Genomic DNA, 20,869 nt, shown 5'->3' on the forward strand with positions numbered 1-20,869 from the left:
TAGTCTCAGCACCCAGAAACAACCAATGATAAATTTTTCTTTCAGTGGTTTTCTATGGAAAATTTCTTTTTAGTCATTGTGATCAAGCTATATGCCTGTGTAGTTTTACATTGAAATGTTTTACTTGACATTTATTTTTTCGTTAACTCAAATGCACGTATTTAAAAAATTTTTTTATTATGGAAAGGTTTTTTTTTTTTTTTTTTTTTGACAGAGTTTTGCTCTTGTTGCCCAGGCTGGAGTGCAATGGCACGATCTTGGCTCACTGCAACCTCTGCCTCCTGGGTTCAAGTGATTCTTCTGCCTCAACCTCCTGAGCTGGGATTACAGGTGCCCACCACCAAGCCCAGCTAATTGTTTGTATTTTCAGTAGAGACAGGGTTTTACTCTGTTGGCCAGGCTGCTCGAACTCCTGACCTCAGGTGATCCACCCACCTTGGCCTCTCAAAGTGCAGGGATTACAGGTGTGAGCTACCACAGCCAGCCTATGGAAAGTTTTAAACATAAACAAAAACAAAGACATTATTATAATGATCCCCTCCCCCACATACCCAACATTTACCTTCAGAAATTATCAAACTTTTATCAGTGAGCTTTTGATGTGTAACAAGTGGCCTCAAAATTTAGTGGCTTAAAATAACAACTATGGATTTAGTTCATAATTCTCTGGAGCAGCAATTTGGGCTGGGCTCACCTGTGTGGTTCTTTTGTTAGTCTTGGTTGACCTCACTCATGTATCCGTGTACATCTCTGTTTTGCTGCCACTTAGCTAGATGACTGTCCTTCTGGGATTGCTGGCTGATGTCGGGGTGACAGGAAGAGCTAAGTCCTCATATCTCTCACCATCCACAGGCTATCTTTGGACTTCTTCATGCTGTGATGGAAAGATTCCAAGTATAGTGAGAGGGCAAGTATCAATGCACAAATACTTTTCAAGTGTTTGCTTGCATCTCATTTACTAATATTTTATTGACCAAAGCAAGTCACAGGGTCAATCTACCCTCAAATAATTGAGAAATAGATTCCACTTCTTAAAGGATGTCACACGTCAATTGCAAGGGCATGGGTGTAGGGTGGAAAAAAATTTGTGGCCATTCTTAAACTCTTCTACAAAAGTATTACTAATCTTAACATTAGTAGGTCATCATTTTTGATGTTATTGGTAACTTTTCATAAATATAATTTAGATGGCTAAGTAATATGTTACCTAGTGGATGTACTGAAGGTTGCATGACCATTCCCTTATTGTCAGGTAGTGAGAAAATTGCCATTTTTTTCTGCCATTATGAGCAATGCTACAATGGATGCTTTGTCACAAAGGTTTTTCTGGTTTTAGGATTATTTCCTTAAAGTAGTCACAAAAGTGATATTACTGTGTTAAAGATTTTTAGAGCTCTTAGTACACTTCGCCAAATCGCTTTCCAAAAGGATTGTATCAATTTACCCTCCCAGCAGTACCCCACAGGGATCCTTCTACAATGCAAATCTGTTTGTCTCATGCCTGGTTTAAAAACTGGGCTCTGTTGCCTTCACAATAAAGACTAAACTATGTAAGACAAAACTATATCTACCGCATGATTTTTGAATAGCTAAAAGACTATTTTAGCTTGATAAGACCCTATATTCAAGGGTTATAGAAGCTAGTAGGAGACAAGACTGGGTAGGTTCAGAATGCAGTTTTCATATTTTCCTGATGGAAACCTGAATTTCCGTCATTTTCATGTTTTTTTCAATTAACATGTTGTTACATGTTTTCAATATGTAAGTATATTATGGAACAGAAAACTGGGGGTCAGAGAGTTCAGTGCTTAAAGTGGAAACTTATAGCTTTCTATCTGTGGTATCATCTAACTATTTTGCATCATATAATCTTTGAAGAGGAATTCACATACATAAGCTTAAGTACATATTTAACCAATATAAATACATTATAACATACATTTGTTTTGCTGGTTAGAATTCTTTAGCTCTTAAAAATTAAAGACTAAAATTTAGAGTGAGACAGATCTGGATTTGAATTCAGGTTCTGTCATTTACTAGAATGTGAGCAAGACTTAACATCTCTAAGGCTCAATTTTGTTATCTGTAAAACGTGGATAATAATACCTAAGTCTTAGGGGTTTGGTGATGATTCAACCTATATTTCAGATGTCTAGCAGAACCATTCAACAGTTCTTCTTCTTCTTATTTGAGATGAATATGTAAATAGAAGGGGAAAAAAATAAATGTAACCAAAATTAGGAGGCTTTACTAATTTAAGACTGTAAATAAAACTGTGTGAATTTTTAAAGTCACCGTGGTTTGGGACCTGCTTCAGTCCACTAGTTGGAGTTCTTGCCTTTTCTGAAGTTTGCCTGTTCTCAATATTTGTGCTAGCCCCCAGGGTGATGAATCGTTGGTCCTCCTTGATGCTCACTTATCCCCTGCCTGAAAAGCAGAGCAGAGACCAAAATGACTACCTTGAGGTGAAGTTCCTCAACCAAAGATTTCCTGGCAGTTCTGGCTATTCTGGATGCCTCCAGCACCCCATGGCCAGGGAGGAAGGCAGCTATTGATAAGAGCAGGGCTTATGCTTTATTATTTCTCTAGAGGGGTATGTGATGAAGCTTTCTCTGGGCCCCAAGGATCTCAGGACTTGCCTGTTATCCCATTGCAGATAACATATCTATACATTTACTCAGGGCCACCTGGTTTTCTGCTGCTTCCTTTCTTAGGGATGTTCTAGAATGGCATCATTCAATAGAAATATAATGTGAATCACATACATAGCTTTGAATTTTCCAGTAGATACCCTAAAAAAAGTGTATATACACATAGATGAAATTAATTTCCATAATGTGTTATTTAGCCCAATATACCTAAAATATTATTTCAACATGAAATCTATTTACAATTATTAATGAAATGATTGACATGATTTTGTTTAGAGGTTTTTAAATCTGGTGTATATTTTAACTCTGCAACACATTTGAAGTTGGACTAGCCACCTTTTAAGTATCAAGTAGGCACCTGTGGCTAGTGGCTACTATATAAGACAGCACAGTTCTAGAGGAAAACTGCCTGGGCTCCAAGTGATACAATGCTCCAGGAGTATAGGTCTTGTAACTATTTTTCCTGAAAACCTACTTCTGCCTCCAGCTAGGCTGGGTCTGTAAGGATCTTGGTTTATTACATACTGGGTCTAGAATTTGTCCCATTAACCTATTATTTACTGTGTTTAGTTTACCAATCAAGACAATATGTCCCATTCAGTGAATTCCCTTTCAGTGGTCTCTTGTGTCTCTCTTCCTATTTTGATTGTTCCTACCCTGATATATTAGAGAAACAATTTTTTAATCTTTGAACATAAACATATAGAGGACAAGAGAGTCAGAGTCTTAATTAACTTCATTTCTCCGAGGCTCCTTTGCTCCTATGTGAATTTGTGGATACAAAGTGACATGTGGGAATCTGTAACCCAAATGCTGTACAAGGATATGATGGGGAATGGATGATTCTTAGCAATAGCCAGCAGGGTCTGAGCCTTAGGCAATGGCCTAGCTAAAATTTTCTGATACGTAAGTAATAATGATGTGCTCAAGGACGTGTGATGTTAGATGGAGTATAAAGGAATGATATGGAGGCACAGAGAGCAAAAAGTTCCATACTGGCAGAGACCTCCTAGAGGAGGCATGCACTGGGAAGAATTCTCAATAGTGTCAATAGGGTCATCTAGGTCCTACCGAAAACAAGAGCTTCACATGCCTTATTTCTTGCTGTAGGAATTATTATCCTTTTTTCAAAGATGAAATAGTGAAACTCAGAGAGGTTAGATAACTTAGCCAAGGCCAAAAAAAGAAAGGGCCCGGTCTGGGGGTGGGGGGTAATCCAGAGATCCTTTTCATTGATTTATTGCTGCCTTTGACTATTAGGCGGTTAAGGATTGACTCAAGGGATCACTTGGAGTGTACCTGATGAGACTTCATTAGAGAGCAAGAAGTGTTTGCAGCAAACATTTATAATTTCCTACAAAGGATATACTATAGCATATCATTGTTCTACCTGCTATTGCAATGAAACAAATTACTTCAAAACACCATAAAACAAACCCTTATTATGCTCATGACTCCATGGGTTAGGAATTCAGACAGGGCAGAGTGACGTTAGCTTATCTCTGTTCTATGTCATGTCAGGCCTCAGTTGGAAGACTCAAAGGCTGAGGGCTAGAATGATTTGAAGACTTATTCACTCATGTATCTGGTGGTTGAGGTTGGCTGTTCTCCATGTAACCTCCCTGTATCATCTCTCCAGGAAGAAAGCTTTGGCTTTCTCACAGTGTGGTGGCTGGATTCTAAAGGCTAGAATCAGATAAGAGTCACATTACTTACCATTGCCTTGCCCCAGAAGTCGTGTACCATGTACTCATATATTACATTCAGCAAGGTGGTCACAAAGCCCTGTCTAGTGTCAGCGGGAGGTGAGATAGACTTTGCCTCTTGATAGGAAGTGGTGAGATTCCAGAAGGGCATGTGGGATCAGAAATATTGCTGGTCCCAATGTGAGGAAAACACAATCTGCCACAGTTATTATCAGTGTTGTTGACCAATTGCTGGATAAGGAAAGAAAGATAGATCGGTAACTGGGAAGAAAATGTTTTATTGGAATGCCAGGCTTTTTTAGCAAATGTCAAAATAGTGAAAGGGAATTAATTAGGAAAATGATGGAAAGGCAAATTAGTTCAAATGCAAATGGGGAGGCTTCCTCCTGCTGAAGACCCCTTCAAGAAAGCTATGATGTCACTCTTGACTCTGTCCCCTGGCCTTATGCTCTTCCTTGCAGCCTCCACTGGCCAGGGCTCTGTGTCCTATGTCCTTTGAAAGCTCAGTCCCAGGTAGAGCCATGACAGCTTGCCTTGGGCCTACCCTCCTTTCTTCATGGCTTAACCTCAAGCCCTCTTTCACTAGAGATTTGGAATTTCATTAAATCAGGTCTTGAACTGAGAAATAACGACTGTCTTTATATGCACTGGCTCTTTACTGGCAAGCTATTATATTAGAGAAAAGATAAGGTTCTATAACACTGCAGGAATAAAGCCCAGAAAATTATGCGAAAAGCTCCACCATCCAGGATAAATGTTATAGGAGGCATTAACCTTCCATAAAAATCCCTTTGCTAGGCAAGAATTTAAATGACAGTCACTGTGAGAGGAGATATTTAGCCTTAGAAACATATTATACTGCCACCTCCTCTTAAAATAGCAAGTCCTTTGATTATCAGTAGTTGAATATTGTTCATCTTTTTCAAAGACATGCTCAGAAATATAGCAAATGTGTATATGTAGTTTTGTGGGTGTACCCCATATACCACTTCATAATTCAAGAAATTGTATGTACAATCTCTACTTCTATTTGGGAAAATTGAATAAGAAACTAATATCCAAGCTAAGCTGAATCAAACTCTTATTACAGGCTCCAAATTACTTGCCTTGAGGAAAAAAAATTTTCTCCCTAAGGCATAAAGCATGATTCTACAATGAGAATGTTAGGTCAGAAATTACAGAGATTATATAAAGTTGGATCTTGCAGTGAACAAACTGACAAACCAAAGATTTTATAGAGAATTTTAAACACGTTTTCAATATACGTGTTTATATATGTTTGGTGAAAATCTCAGGTGATCTTCTAATAATGATTATTCTGCTTTAAATCTTCATTCTCTGTGCCCCAACGTTGGAAGCATTTGTAACAGAGTGAGAAACCAGACTCTTCCCTATTATCTTAGAGTCTCACTGAAGCTCTAGAGCTGCTTGCTGTAATTCCAGAGTTTGGCATGAAAAAGATGCTGAATTTCTTAATGGGTTGAGTGGGTACAAGTTGTTAATGTTTACCCTTTTGTGATCTACTATTCTTCCTAAGTGGTTGCTCCCCAGGAATTCACAAATGAGACATTATTTTTCTTTCTGTTGAGAGAACACCTTTGAAAATATTGTTTGAGGACCCAGAACTGAAACTTATAATGGATAGCTGACAGCTCCACAATTGCCTTTTAGTTCTTTTAACCATGTTGGCATATTCATGAGTTGATAACTTTAAGAGTTTTAAGACTTTCTCCAGACTAAATCACAATAAAATGAACTGAGATTAACTCTGAGAGCTGGAAACAGCTACAAAAAATGAAAATAGACTTAGAGATCTATTAGGGAAAAGTCTATCTGGTTTTTCCTAATAATAAAATAATGATGCACTCTACTAGTTTGTATTAGAAAATACTTATTTAGAATATTGGAAAGCTTTATGCTTTAAAGTGGACTAAGTAAAAAAAAAATCTTCAGCACATCATATGTAATCCCAAATGAGCTTTGTTATTTTAGGAAGAGTGAAACTATTTATCAAGGGCCACTCTGTGCCGGGCACTATTTCGTTAAATCCATTTGATCACTGGACAATGTAGGTGTTATTATCCCACCTTAACAACTAAGAAAACCAGGACATAAAGAGATCTACCAACTTGCCTAGACTTCACTTTACCTGGAGGAAACCAGAGTTTGCCATCTATCACCCCAAAATCATTTTAGATCTTTAGAATTTCTCTAAGTTTCAACATGGCCAGCCCGTAAGTGACAAACCAAGGTAAAATAACAGATTCTTCCTTCCAGTTAACCCTAATCCATTGACAAATTCTCTCAGTTCTGCATTGATCATAAATCCACGTATTTCCTTCTATCATCACTGGCATCATCACTGGAGTCCAAGGAATCATGATCTCTCTCTAGCCTGACCCCTGCCATGGTTCCGACGTATGCTCTCTGCTTCCTTGCTTGCTCACCTCTCATTGTCATCACAAAGTAGCCAGAATGATCTTATAAGAAATGAGGGAAAAATGCATCTCTCTCCTGCTTGGAACTCTCCTGACTTTCTGTTGTACCTAGAACAAAATATTGAATGTCTCACCTTGGCCCACAAGGCCTTGCACGGTCTGCCCCGGCCCTCCTGTCTCTTCACACCTCTGACAGTCTCTGCTTTGCTCCCAAGCTCCTCTCCTTACTGACATCTGATTATTTCTAGAGAAGAGCAGACTCTTTCCTGCTTCTTGCTTTTTTCTCCCTCACCTTAGTATTTCTTCTCCTGGCTCCTTACATGGCTGGATCTTGCCCCTATGGTCTCAGTTTGAAGGCCAGTTCCTCTGCGAGGCCTTCCTGGACCATCTTATTTAAAGCAACCTTCTCCACTGTGTTGTTTGTTATCACAACACCTTGTTCGCTTCCTTTGTGGCACTGGTGACAAACTGATTTTTTGGTGTATTTGCTTACTTGTGTGTTATCCCTCCTTGCCTCTTACCCTGCTCTAACTAAACCACATGAGGGCAGGAAATCTGTCAATCCATGCCTCAGTGCCAGACACATGGAGGGGATTCAGTAATGATTTGATCAATCAATTAGTCCATACTTGGGTGGTCTTTCTGCTCTTAAAGGCCCTCACCATCCCAAGTCATAAAGTCTATTCAATGACCATTTACTTTTTTAGTGTCACATTGGCAAAAATATTGGAGATGACTTTAAGTCCTCTTGTCTCCTCTCCCATTTCCACCATTAATTTGCTGTGTAACATGGAGCAAGTAATTATTCTTCTCTGGTCTTCATATTTCTCCTCTGGTCTTCATGTTTCTGTTCTGCTAAATGAGGGGTGGAACGCAGAGATTCTCTAAATTCCTTCCCAGCCCTGATTTCTGATTTTTCCTGATTTCTCTACCACTGTCTTCCCAGAGAAACCTCAATTGAAGTAGCTTGGTTTTAACTAAGTCCTTATATTGAAATGCAGTCTACAATTTATTCAGGTGGGTCTCAGTGTTTCTTTACTGTTTGGAGACTTTTAGTTGATGTTAAAGGAATGTGCTAGGTGCTGATGTCTGGGTGCTGACCCTCTTACAGTGCTGCCCAGGGAGGCAGATGGGTTTATTGCTGGCAGCCACCTGTAATGGTGGGGAGAAACCCATTTGCCTCTTGCAACCCTCAGCCCAGTCAAAGCAGCACTGAGGAGAGACCAGTACTTAATATATAGCGTCCTCAGCTTCTAATTCTCATCATCCCAGGAGGGGATCCTGGTCTGAAAAAGGTGACTAGAGGCAGAGAATCCTGGTCTGAAAAAGGTGACTAGAGGCAGAGAAGACAAGTTCCTGAGTATGGGCTGGATCAGGACTGTGTGGCAGGGCCCAGTCAGCCACCTGTAGGAATCTGCTTTCTTCTGCAAGGATTGTCTGGGGATGGAGGAGGAGAGAAAGGTGGGTGTTCTTTGCTGTGCTAGATGCTGTATGTGCACTGTATCACTGAACACTGTGAGGAAGTTAGAATTTTCATGCTATCCCCATTTTCTAGATGAGGAAGTTGAGGTGTATAGAGAGGTTAAGTAACTTGCTTGAGGTTCCAGTGTTAGGAAGTGGTAAGGTTCTGGAGTGTTCCCACTGCAATCCCTACCCCTTTCTTGTCTCATTGGACAGTTTCTGGTATCACAGGGGATTCTGAACCCTTCAGAAGGAGCCATTCTCAGGAAACTGTTTGATAAGCCAGTGTGGTGGTTGGAGTGTGCTGGGATGATATTTGGCAGACAAATTCCCAAATTCACAACAACTGAGCTTTGCAACTTAATTTTTTTAAAAATAAAATTAGGCAAATTGCATCAGATGTCAAGATAGAGACAAAGAAATGAGTACGGAGAAGAATCCTTTGCTTAATAGGAAAAAAAAAAAACAAACCCAATAATGTTCAAGTAAACTTTAAAAACAGAAAAATATTTTATTTATATCTCTGTTGACATCATGGCTTTTGGATGTTTTAAGAAAGCTAAAATTTCCTCAAGCCAGCAAATCAATCTTCCAGAAGGTAGCTGAGAGCCAGAGGGAGGAGATATTCAACCATGTTTTGGAGTGCCAACATTGGGCCAAGCCCTGCTGGTCACTGGAGATAAAAAGGTGAAAACGACACAGCCCTTGCTCTTGCAGAGTCAGCCTGAGGGTGGAGGTCGGAGATCGACAAGTAAGTGGACAATTTAATGTGCTGTGGTTCAGGCTATGACAGGACTGAGGACAGGAGCCTGTGGGAATAGGGGAGAGAAGGTTCTGCAGAGGAGATGAATTTTGAGATGGGGCTAGAGGATAAGTCAGCAACAAAGCGGGAGAGTGGACGGACTACGACAGGCAAAGCTGTGGAACCACTGGACTGCAGAGTGTCTGGGGAAGTAGGAAAAGAGGCTGGAGAGATGGATTATAACCTGCTTGTAAAGGGCTTTGAATTTCAGACTGTGGAACAGACTAGAGGGAGGTTGTTCTAACAGTCCAGGTGAGACTGAAACAGTCTTGAACTTGGCCAGTGGCAGTGTAGGAAAGAAGAGAATAGGACAGTTCCCAATTGCATAAGGAATTCTACCTGTAGAAATCTTATATTAAGATGGTAGAATGGCACAAAGTAGACACTCACTGTTTGAATAAAAGCCAGGTATTACAGATAGATTGCATTACACATATGATTAGATATTTACATAGAGATACACACATTCACCAGCTATATAATTTTCATGATAAATAAATATACCTGGGAATTTTGAGTTAAAATATTTATTTTCATAACAGAAAGTGAATGCAAATTATGGTGATTTTGAGGCATCTAATGCTTCGTACATTAAGATGACAAATTGTTCTTTCCAAATAATTCATATTTAGTAACAAAGTTTTCTGCTTGATTGCCTATTATTTTATTGTACTATTACAGATATTGTATTTGATCTTAGAGTGGAATTTGCTGTTCCATGTCATTAAATAAATTTTCAGGAATATATTTTATTTCATTCCTCAGAGAATTGAAGGAGTTCAGAAGCTTTGAAGCATGTGCCTGTCTTCCAGAGTGTTAGAAAAACACAAAACACCTTGTTGCAATTCCCCCTTTTTTTTTTCTTTTTTTTTAAAAAAGATGACATTGAAGATGGGATATGCTCATGGTGTGATGATAGGGGTGGGCTGAACTTGAACAGCTTATGACTACTTGTCCTTCAGGGCTAGAGAGAGTCCATGGCTGCCTGCCCTCCCAGTGTAAATTAGATTCTCTTCCCTGCCTGTCCCCCAGTCTATCTCCTGGCACCCTGTTTTCATACTTCACAGTGTTTATCACAATGGTGAATTATATATTTGTGGTAGATTAAATATGGCTGCAAATTCTCATTCCATCAGGAAGAAGTGGGGTCTGTGTACTCTCCTTTGAGTCTGGGAAGGCTTCTATGGCTGCTAGACCAATAGAACATGGAAGACATTATTATGTGGGAGTATCCAGGCTCAGATGTTAATAAACTGGAAGCTTCTGCTTCCTATCTCTTGGAAGACTTCCTGGAATCTGGAGCTCCTAAGCAAGAAGTCTGATTACCCTGACACTGCTCCACTGAAGAGTTCCTGTATAGGCTTTCTGGTCAACTGTCCTAGCTGAGCCCTGTTTTCCAGCCATCCCTGCTGAGGCATATGATGTGCTGGTGAACTGCTTTAGACCCTCGAGACTACAACATATCTGCTAGTTAAATACTGACCTTCATCCACATCATGTGGAACAGAACTGTCTAGCTAAACTCTGCCTGAATTCCTCACCCTCAAAATTGTGAGATGTAATAAAATGGTTGATGCCTTAAGCCATTACATTTTTGAGTAGTTTGTTATGTGGCAACAGACAACTGGAACAACATTCATGTTTATTTACTTATTACTATCTGTTTTCTCCTTCAGACTGTAAGCACCATGAGGACAACAGGGGCCATGCCTGATATGTTCACCATTGTGTATTCACTTAGCCCACTCTTGGCACACAGTAAGAATTTAATAACTATTTATTTAAAGAATGAATGGAAGTTCTATGACAGAAATTGGACAGAGTAGTTAGCCTAAAACCTAGGTATGGATCCTCTACTCAGAGACTCCTTGGGTTTCCTCCAATGTGGTCTTTGTTCTGATATTAAAACTCTTTTGCTTTGTTTGCATGGGATGCATTCTGAAGCTAAGGGTGTTATTAGTTTTGATTGAGGGATATATTCTTTTTCCTAGCACACATCACATGCCCAATTTTTTTCTGGGAGCCAGTGGCAGAAGTGTGAGCATTATTTGATTGTGGAATTAATTAGGAAGCAGTATCTATCTGTCTATCATCTATCTATCTATCTATCTATCTATCTATCTATCTATCTATCTATCTATTTATCTATCTATCTTCATCCATCTAATCATCTCTATATCTTTCTATGTATCTATCATCTATGTATCCATCTATCTGTCTACCAATCATAGTTTTGGTTCTGAGGCTCTGATGCGACACTTGAAAAATAGTTCTTGGGTTTATTGGCATTTGATACCTCACTGTGTACAGAGAAATGAGCGTGTTTACAGTGGAAAGAATGGCTTCCTTGCCTGACTGTCTCTGATAGCCAAGCTTCTGCTTTCTCAGTGTCCACAAATTGTAACCATTAGTAAGGCATTCATTAAAAAGTGGAATGCTGGCACGGATTGCTTTATCTTTTCACTACATAATTCTATATCTGTGCCAGCAAATCTAATTATTATTATTTTGTTTGGTTGCAATTTCACCTCCCACACCACAGCATATGGTAAACATTTGATGACTCTTGAAGCATCTTTATTAACTTCTCCAAGAATCTTTTTCATCCCCTAGATGATAGGTCTTTTGGAAAAAGCCCAGCAGATGTGACTGCTGAGGTGGCTTGACAATATCCTTCTGGATGGTTTTAATAATAGTATTTTGTTTTCTTAAGAAGAGCACTTTATAGTGAATTAAAAAAAAATGCTGCCATGACTTCTTTGGCCGGCTCTGTTTTAAATGGGCTGTCCTGTGTGTGTGCACATCATTAATACAACCCCTTGGCTGGGAGGTGGGTGTGTATTAAGACAATTGGATGATGGACTGGATACTTACTTTCTCACAATTGAGCATTTTATATTAGGTAGATCAGAATCCTAAAAGCCCTCTTGTTTCATTATTACATGTATTTTTCCTTGTGGGGATTTTAAAGAATTTGATGGTATAGTCAGAGATAATGCAAAAAGCAGTGTCTGGCAATAATTTATTAATATGATTAGTTCTATGGAACACTCAGGGAACAATTACTTTTAGGGGGTCCAATGGGTATAGGTCTGTAAGTGGATTGAAAAAGGGGTGCTCATGTTGTCAGTGATTTTGGTAAAAGCTATGTTGTACCAAGGGAGTCTTCACATTTCATTCATGATTGAAAGTAATCAAGGAAAGCTGGTGTTTCAGTCAGGATTCATTTGGTTATAAATGATAACAAAACAAGTCAGACTATCTTTAAAAAAGATAACATTTATTGACACATGTAATTGAAAATTCTAGTTCTTCAGGCATAGTTGAATCCAGGTGCTCAAATCACGTTACCATGTTGGAGTCATTCTAAGGAATGCTTTTTCTAAATTGTAGTAAAAAAGGCCTCTAGCAACTCAAGGCTTTCGTAGCCCTTACAACTTAACATTTTAGAGAACCCAGAATAGATTCTTTTCTAAAAGCTTCAGCAAAAATCCTGGAGATTAATCTCATTGGCCTTATTTAGGTCATTTAATTATCCCCAAACCAATAACTGTGGCCAGAAGGAGGATGTGTTCTAATTATCCAGGTCTGGGCTATATTCTTACCCCTGGAACTGAGAAGTAAGGTCAACTCCAAGTGTTGATTAAAAATGGTAGCAGAGTGTTTCTTTCAGGAGAGCTTCAAGACCTATTTCATTACAATTACTTGTTAGTCTTCTGGATCCTAAGAGCAAAGAGTGGGATGCTTCCTGAATAGAGTTTCAGGTGGGAAATTTGAATCTAGACCCATTTTGTGGTTTTCACTAAATGATCATGGGTGGGTACTTTCTCTCATAGGGTCTCATATTCCTCATTTGTAAAGTGAAGAGCTTGGATGAGGTGATTCTGATAATCCTATCTGGCTCAAAGCTTCTACAATTTTCTTTACCCTTGCTAGAAGGATTATTGTAAACATCCAGGGGGAAAAAGTATGTAATGTGTTCCAAACTGGAGGGATTTCTGATTCTGATATTGATGGTGATGATGATGACAGCAGTCCTGCACTCTATTAGAAACAGCCCCCGGTCCTCACTGCTCTCAGAGACACTGCTTCAGAGCTCTTCCTCTCACTTTCCCCAAACCTCATCAGCAATGCTGGCAAGAGACGTTCCGGTTGCTGTAAGGTCACTGGGATAAATGGGAAGGTTGGCCGATTGCCCGAAAATGAGTTTGGCTTAAAAGTTTCTTGCCCAAGAAATGGAAAGAAAAAACCTGCTGGGATAGCCAAGGGGAAAGAGAAGAGTGAGTGACCTCTTTATAAAGAACTGCAGCCCTGGAAATCTGACTAATGGTTGGAGAGGGTATGTGATGATAACTCACAGCGGCCACTTGGATTTAATTATAGCAACATTTGCAGACAATAAGTGGGTCTTGAGTGAAGCCTGCCTGATGATATGGCAGTGACAAAAGCTAATCTGGATTTCTAGCCAAAAGGATGAATGAGAAATGACTTGGGAACATTTCCTGTAGAATTTTTTTTTTTTTTGTTATCACCATGGCCAAATATTTATTAGGGTTCTTGGGATGAAGATGATACTGTTCTCAATTGTAGAAAGAGAAGTGGACTTGGAATTAGAAAACCTGGGTTAACTTCTGGAGATTTTACTTCTTTGCTGGACCTCATTTTCATTATTTTCAAAATGGAAGTTTTGTTCTTTGCAGTCTTGAAAATTAGTAATTTTGAGACTACAGTTTCGACTAAGGTACATTCTATTTTTTAAAACATTCTCTGGTTTTTAAACTTCTCTTGCTTACATGTAATAAAAGAAGATAAGAGTCTTGACTTTTAGTTACTCCTAATAAAAAGGACTCATAGAGGATGTAGTAGAAAAATTAAAATTCTTAATAATAAGCTGTCAATAGGATCCTAGGAGAAAAATCATGATCCGAACAGCAAAGTCAAACATTTTTCCAACTTGCTTTCTGTTTATTGAGTATTTATATGTCAGCACTGTGTTTGGTACTTTGTGTACAGATCAATACTGTGGGGTAGGTTTTACTAAACCTGTTTCAAAGGTGAGGATACTGAAGTTCAGATAGGCTGAATAATTTGCTCAAAAAATTCTAGTGTTTAGAAGGAACATTAATAAATCTCTAATCTCAACATTGACTTTCAAGGCTGCAAAAAACAAAGGTCTTCATTTTGCAAATGATGAAAATGAGGCTAAGTGAATAAAGAGGAACTCTGGAAGTGAACCCAGGTTTTCTAACTCCAAGCCCAGTAAGCAAACTTATAAGGGATGGAGTGGGAATTCAGGTCAGTCTGAATCCAAGGGTTGTTCTCCTAGCACTATGCTATGCTTTGGCTCTGTTTCTTTCTCCTTACCTCCTCTCTAGGTCTCATTAAATGTAGGCAGCTTGGGAGTTTCTGGTCTTAGAAACCATCCTCTAGAAGTAGGTTTCTGCCTGGTATCTGGGATGTTTGAAATCCAAGCTTTGAGAATAGTGAAGGCAAGGCTCTTCTGCCGTTACACAGAGTGTGGAAGTGTCTGGGGAATGGGACCCTAGAGGACATGGAGTATTGTGGTTAGTAGCTTATAGTCAGCTAGCGCTGCAAGAATGTTGGTTGGTGAGGATGTTTGCTCCTTTTCTCTTTCAAGTAAACTCCATTTTCTTATGTGTAATGGAGTTGTGCCTTCCAAGAGGATGGTCTTAAAGAGATTCTGATTATATCTCATATCTATGTACTATTCATGACTGTTAAATGATTATTTCCTTTGGCTGAATCATGCCTTGGGAATGAGCTCAACCACTGTATCAGTGAACTTTTTCTGGTTACAGACCTTTCCAAATGTAATGGCTTAAACAATAAACATATATTTAGATTATGATTCTATAGATCAGCAGCTCAGGCTGGACTCGGGAAATTCTTCTGGTCTTGGATTGCCTCAGTCTTGCATCTACTACCAGTCACCTGGGTGGCTTTCTTTTGGGGACTAGTGGGCCATTGGCTGGAGAGATGGGGGAAACCAGGCCCTATGTCTTTCATCGTCAAGCAGGATAACCTGGGCTTGTTTACCTGACGTTTGGACAGCATTTCAAGAGAGAGAGAGGAGAACTGTGCAAGTTCTCTTGGCTCTCAAAACTGTCTTAACATTACTTTTACTGTATTCTGTTTGCTGAAACAACTCACAAAACCCACCATGATTAAACAAGTTGGGAAATAACTTTCATCTTTTGATGGGAGGAGCTGCAAAGATACAGTACAAAATATGAATTCATACAAAGAAGCACTCTGTTGTGTCAATTTTTGTGAACAGTCTACCATAGCCATTCCTATTGATGTTGAGCTGATGAATGTCCATATAGATGTCACAGTTGCTATAGAATAATAGCACCCTGCAATAGAAAATAGGGCATTGTCTTCAGGAATAGATGGAGCTTTCATTGCAGATTTTTGTCCTTTCTCATTTCAGAAGGAATGGGGTGGCTTGCAGAGATACATGTAGCAGGACAAGGTCAAAGAGAAAATAGAAGGCTTAGGATACAGGAGCGTAGTTAGTGTGAGAATACACAATTTCTTGTGTAGTTGCTAGAGGTGGGCTACACATTTGCATCTGGGCTCCTCATAGCCAAAGTACAGAGGAGAACATGATCAGTTGTGTGAACCGTGGTATCCATAACAGAGAAGGAGTCTAGCATCTCAGTTCAGTGTTGGGTGTGACAGGTCAGAGGTGGTATGAGTGTAGCTTAGGGAGGGAGCTTTTCTTTGAGCCTCATGGGAAAACTTATGGGGTAAAATGGACTAAGCAAAATTTGAAAAGAGGCTGAGTCAGGGTACTCCAAGTCAATATGTATATATTGAGTATATTTGATAATAACTAAAACTCACAGTCACATTTTACAGGTTATAGGTGTTTTACAAGTTCAAAAGTTCTTGTGCATCATCATCTTTTTTTTTTTTTTTTGAGATGGAGTCACTGAGGCTGGAGTGCAATGGCGCTATCTCGGCTCACTGCAAGCTCTGCCTCCCGGGTTCACGCCATTCGCCTGCCTTAGCTCCCAAGTAGCTGGGACTACAGGCGCCCGCCATCACACCCGGCTAATTTTTTGTATTTTTAGTAGAGATGGGGTTTTACCGTGTTAGCCAAGATGGCCTGGATCTCCTGACCTTGTGATCTGCCCTCCTCGGCCTCCCAAAGTGCTGGGATTACAGGTGTGAGCCACCGTGCCCGGCCTTATCTTTTTATTGCCGCTAACTAAGTTCAAGATAAGTAGGGAAGATATTATAATATAACCCTTATTTAACCGATAAGGAACCTCAGAGAGGCCAAGTGACTTGCTCAAGGTCATATGGTATAATAATACATGTTGTCTAACTTCTGTGACACTGGGTTGTGTCAGAAATATTGGATGAGATGCTTTGGAAGATACAGAGGAGTGGCATAGTCTCAAACTATGAAATATCCAGGGGGGAAAATATTTAATAATGGTAATAATAACAATAAAGGTGCTTTTTTCTTGCCCTCTTTTTAAATATGTATTATTTCTCTTAATCTTTGCACAGCCTCTTTGAGCTATTATCTCCATTTTACAGATGCTAACCAGAGGCTCAAAGAGTATAAAAACTTGACTATCTTCACCAAGATGGTCGTGACAATGTTGGTTTGTAAGTCCAGGTCTCTCTTAGGTCAAATTATGGAGACTTCCTTCTAATGGATGCTGGCTGAGACACAGGCACACTTGATATTAGCAGGGGACACTATAAGATAGTGTATAACAATATGCAAATAGAGTCTTAGGAAATCAGAAGAAGCAGAGGCCAGGACAAATGATCTTCGCAGGGGAGAATTCATGAAGGAACACAGAATTTGCCAAAACTCAGAGGATTGACAATGATGCCCATGGGAACAGAAGACCAAAGAGTAGGCCAGGCAGGGGAATGGCACCAGGATAGTGGGTGATATTCGTTCAGAGTAACCATGAATGAGCAATGACTTTTTAAAATTTGTTCAACTTATTGAATGAAGACTTATTGAGTACCAATGGTGAAAACAAAGATGAATTAGATTTGACCTGGTCCTCGAGAAACTCAAGACAAACATCAAAAACCATAAGGAAGGTGGTGGGAACTGAGGCAAAGGAAGTACTGGTTAGCCAAATAGTGGTAGAATTGTCAGGATGAGGATCTTGAGCTTGATTTTATTGAGATAAGGAAGAAAGAAAACACACACACAAACAAAAACAAAAAGAATAAAAGAGAAAAAATCTATATGTAAATATAAGGATTCTGTAAGTCAGATGACAAGTGTAGGGAGAAAACAGTCTTAACATCAACTATTGAAGAGTCGGAATTCAATTATTGAATAGACTGAAAACAGTCTTAACATCAACTCTGCTAGCTGAGTGTCTCGAAGAGGGTACAGGTCCAGATACGTGGGCTAAACTGTGGCAGAGAGTTCGAGCATCTTGAATGCAGGAGATGGCTGCAGATTACCTTGGCACCATCATGAGCCTTGGCGTGAAAAACAGTAGTTACAGCTAAAATATGTATTTATGTGACTTTCTTAAAAAAAAAAAGTCACGTTGTTTTCTCTGATAGATGTAATACATGTGAATTGTAAAAAAATTTTTTAATATAGAAAAGAGCAGAGGTAAAAATCATTCATAACTACACCATCCAGAGAGGAACATTGTGAACCTTTTAAAGAGCTCCCTCTAGACATTTTTCCTAGTCATGTGTCTTATATAGCTGTATTCATCTATTTCCTCTTATGTGTGGATTTGAGAGCGGTAGCTCAATCCTTGCTCTTATCTCTGAAAACTTTTTTAGGAGTCTTAGAAGTTGAATCGCTTGCTTTCATTAAGGATAGTCTTATTACTAAAATTATTTCTAGGAAAGGTTTAGCAATTTTTACTCTCACCATATATGAGAATACTCATCTTAATGCACTGATGCCAGTCTTGAGTTGTATCATTAAAAATAAATCTGTTCCCCAAACCCCATAAGCCCAGTATAATCATGCATCAGGCACATCCAACAGGGAGACATTTTACAAAATACCTGATTAGTGCTCCTCAAAACTGTCAAAGTCACCAACAACAAGGAAAACCTGAAAAACTGTCACTGCCAAGAGGAGCCTAAGGAGATATGATAACTACATGCAATATGGTCTCCTGGATAGGATCTGGGAACAGAAATGTTAGGTCAAATCAAGGAAATCTGAATATGGAGTTAATAAATAATAATGTATCAATATTGATTAATAATTTGTCTCAAATTTATCATACTAATGGAAGATGCTAATAATAGGGAAACTGGGTGTGGGATGTATCTTCACAATTTTTCTATAAATTTAAAGGTGTTCTAAATTTACTAAAAAATAAAGCATGCGCACAAGCAAAAGTGTAACAAATGAAGTCACTGATGTGAACAGATAACTATGAATGCATTTCTGAAATTTGCTAATATTACTAGTCTATACCTAACATAATGAGTCATTTGTGATCTCTAAGGTTTTCTTGAAATAACCAGAGATCACACATGAAATTGCAGAAGATAATCATATATAATACATATTGGCTTGAAAGTTTGGTGCTTAAGAACATAGAGACAGGAATCAGAATGCCTCAGTTTAAACCCTGGTGCTATTATTTACCAGCTCTATGATCTTGAGTTAGTTATCTCATTAATCTGTACCTTGGTTTTTGAGTCTGTAAACTAATGATAAAATACTTCAGTGGGTTGCTCTGAGGATGAAATATGTTGATATTTGTACAACAATGTGAGGCAGTTAGTGTTATAAAAATGTTTAATAGTGAGAAAAAATAAATCTGTTAATTTACTTATTGAGCACCCTGTGTACCAGGCATTATGTTAAGTGTTAAGGACAATTGTGAAAAAGAGACATAATGCTCCTACCCTCAAGGAGTTTACTGTTTAATTGGCAGAGACAGACAATAAACAAACAAGTAATTGTAGATTGCAATAGTGCTAGGAAAGAAACAACAAGCCAAAGTTACGGTAAAAAAGATGCTTTAGACGGTCGGGCACAGTGACTCATGTCTGTAATCCCAGCACTTTGGGAGGCTGAGGTGGGGGGATCACGAGGTCAGGAATTCGAGACCAGTCTGGCCAACATAGTGAAATCCCATCTCTATTAAAAATACAAAAAATATTAGCCAGACGTGGTAGTGTGTGCCTGTAATCCCAGCCATTTGGGAGGCTGAGGAAGGCAAATTGTGTGAACCCGAGAGGCAGAGGTTGCAGTGAGCTGAGATCATGCCACTGCACTCCAGTCTGGTGACAGAACGAGACTCCGTCTCAAAAAAAAAAGAGAAAGAAAAGATTGTTTATTTATATTTCTTTGACTCCTTGTGATAATGAATATGTATTAATATATTTTTTAATGACTTAGTTTTCTTCTTTTTTCAATTGTGTGTGCCTTTTGTCTGTGTTTCTGTTGTGTGATTGTTTTTTACACTGATTTGTAAGGGCTGTTATTTATTTGTTAGTGGTACTAATCTTTTCCCTAGTTTTATATTTGTTTTCTATTTTTTTGAGACAGGATCTCACTCTATTGCCCAGGTTAGTGTGCAGTAGAATGATCATGGCTCACTGCAGCCTCCACCTCACCTCACCAGTAGAGACAGAGTTTTATTACACCATGTTGCCCAGGCTGGTCTCAAATTCCTGGGCTCAACTGATCCGCCCACCTCAGCCTCCCAAAGTGCTGGAAATACAGGTGAGAGCCACTGTGCCTGGTCTATTTTTGTTTTAAAAATATATACATGCGAGATTTTAATTTTCATGAGGGCCACTTTATCCCACTTTTCTTTGAGACGTCCTCCATTACTTTTACAAGAAAAGTGTAACATTTTTCTTCAATCCCCAAACATGTTTTCTAATACATTTTTCTTTCAAATATTTCCTGAATTCATTTTTTACATTTAGCTCTTTTATTCATCAGACTTTTATTTCTGGATAAGTGTGATGTAAAGATTCAGACTGAAATTTTTTTCTAAATCTGGTCAATTTCTTGAATAATCCTTTTTCCTTCTATTTGTGATGTTATCATTTCCTAAATTCTTTTACATACTAGAGGTTTATTTCTGTAATTTCTATCATATTTCTCTGGTTTTAAAAACATTACTGTTTTGATTACTGTAGCTCTATGGAATATTTTATTATTGATATGGCAGGTGCTACCTCCTCACCTTTTCTCCTCCAAAATGTTCAGTTATTACTACCAACTTTTTCTTTCAGATAAACTCCTGAGTTACTTTGACAAACTTCAATAAAAGTCCAACTAAGTGATTGGAATTTTATTAATGTCTTATAGTATATTGAATAGAGTTTTTATGTTTCCAACACTACAATTAATGTTCCACCGAGGAACATATTACATTTGTTAATTTGTAAGATTTTCCTTCTTATTTCTATATAAAATCTTCCCCGAATAAATTATTAAATATTTAACTCTATTTTCACTTATTTGAATTGAAATGTAATTAATATTCAATGCTTATGTGAATTTCAACCTAGTATATCTACTCACTTTTATTTATTAGTATGTCTATTCTGTGGTTTCAATCATACTTGTATAGTACATCTTGATATCTGGTGGTGCAAGTTACCTTTTATTATATTTACTTTTTTTCACCTAAAAATTGATACATAATAGTTGCACATATGTAATATCGCTATTTGTTTTCAAAATAGAGATATTCCATTCATCTTTTTCTTTTTTTTTCTTCTGCTATGAGATTTGCTTTGCTGTTCTTCATTGCTAACTTCTTTTGCTAATGATTAGTTGTTTTATTTTCACTCTGT

The 20,869-nt window shown here is 38.4% G+C and overlaps 1 long non-coding RNA gene across 4 annotated transcripts in view; it reads right to left on the reverse strand.

Annotated features, from left to right (window-relative positions):
- Positions 1-2,045: 2,045 nt before the first annotated feature.
- The window catches only part of LOC105481026 (uncharacterized), a 41,768-nt gene continuing 22,944 nt past the window's right edge, over positions 2,046-20,869 (reverse strand). For 2 of the 4 annotated variants that reach the window (XR_011613084.1, XR_011613082.1), the window contains one exon: positions 4,455-4,588. This is a non-coding gene — a long non-coding RNA (uncharacterized lncRNA). Of the gene's footprint in view, positions 2,428-4,228; positions 4,338-4,454; positions 4,589-20,869 lie in introns of those variants that run through there. The other 2 variants (XR_011613083.1, XR_011613085.1) reach the window with 2 other exon arrangements.

This window comes from Macaca nemestrina, chromosome 14, assembly GCF_043159975.1.
Source record: "Macaca nemestrina isolate mMacNem1 chromosome 14, mMacNem.hap1, whole genome shotgun sequence".
NCBI classification, from domain to species: Eukaryota; Metazoa; Chordata; class Mammalia; order Primates; family Cercopithecidae; genus Macaca; species Macaca nemestrina.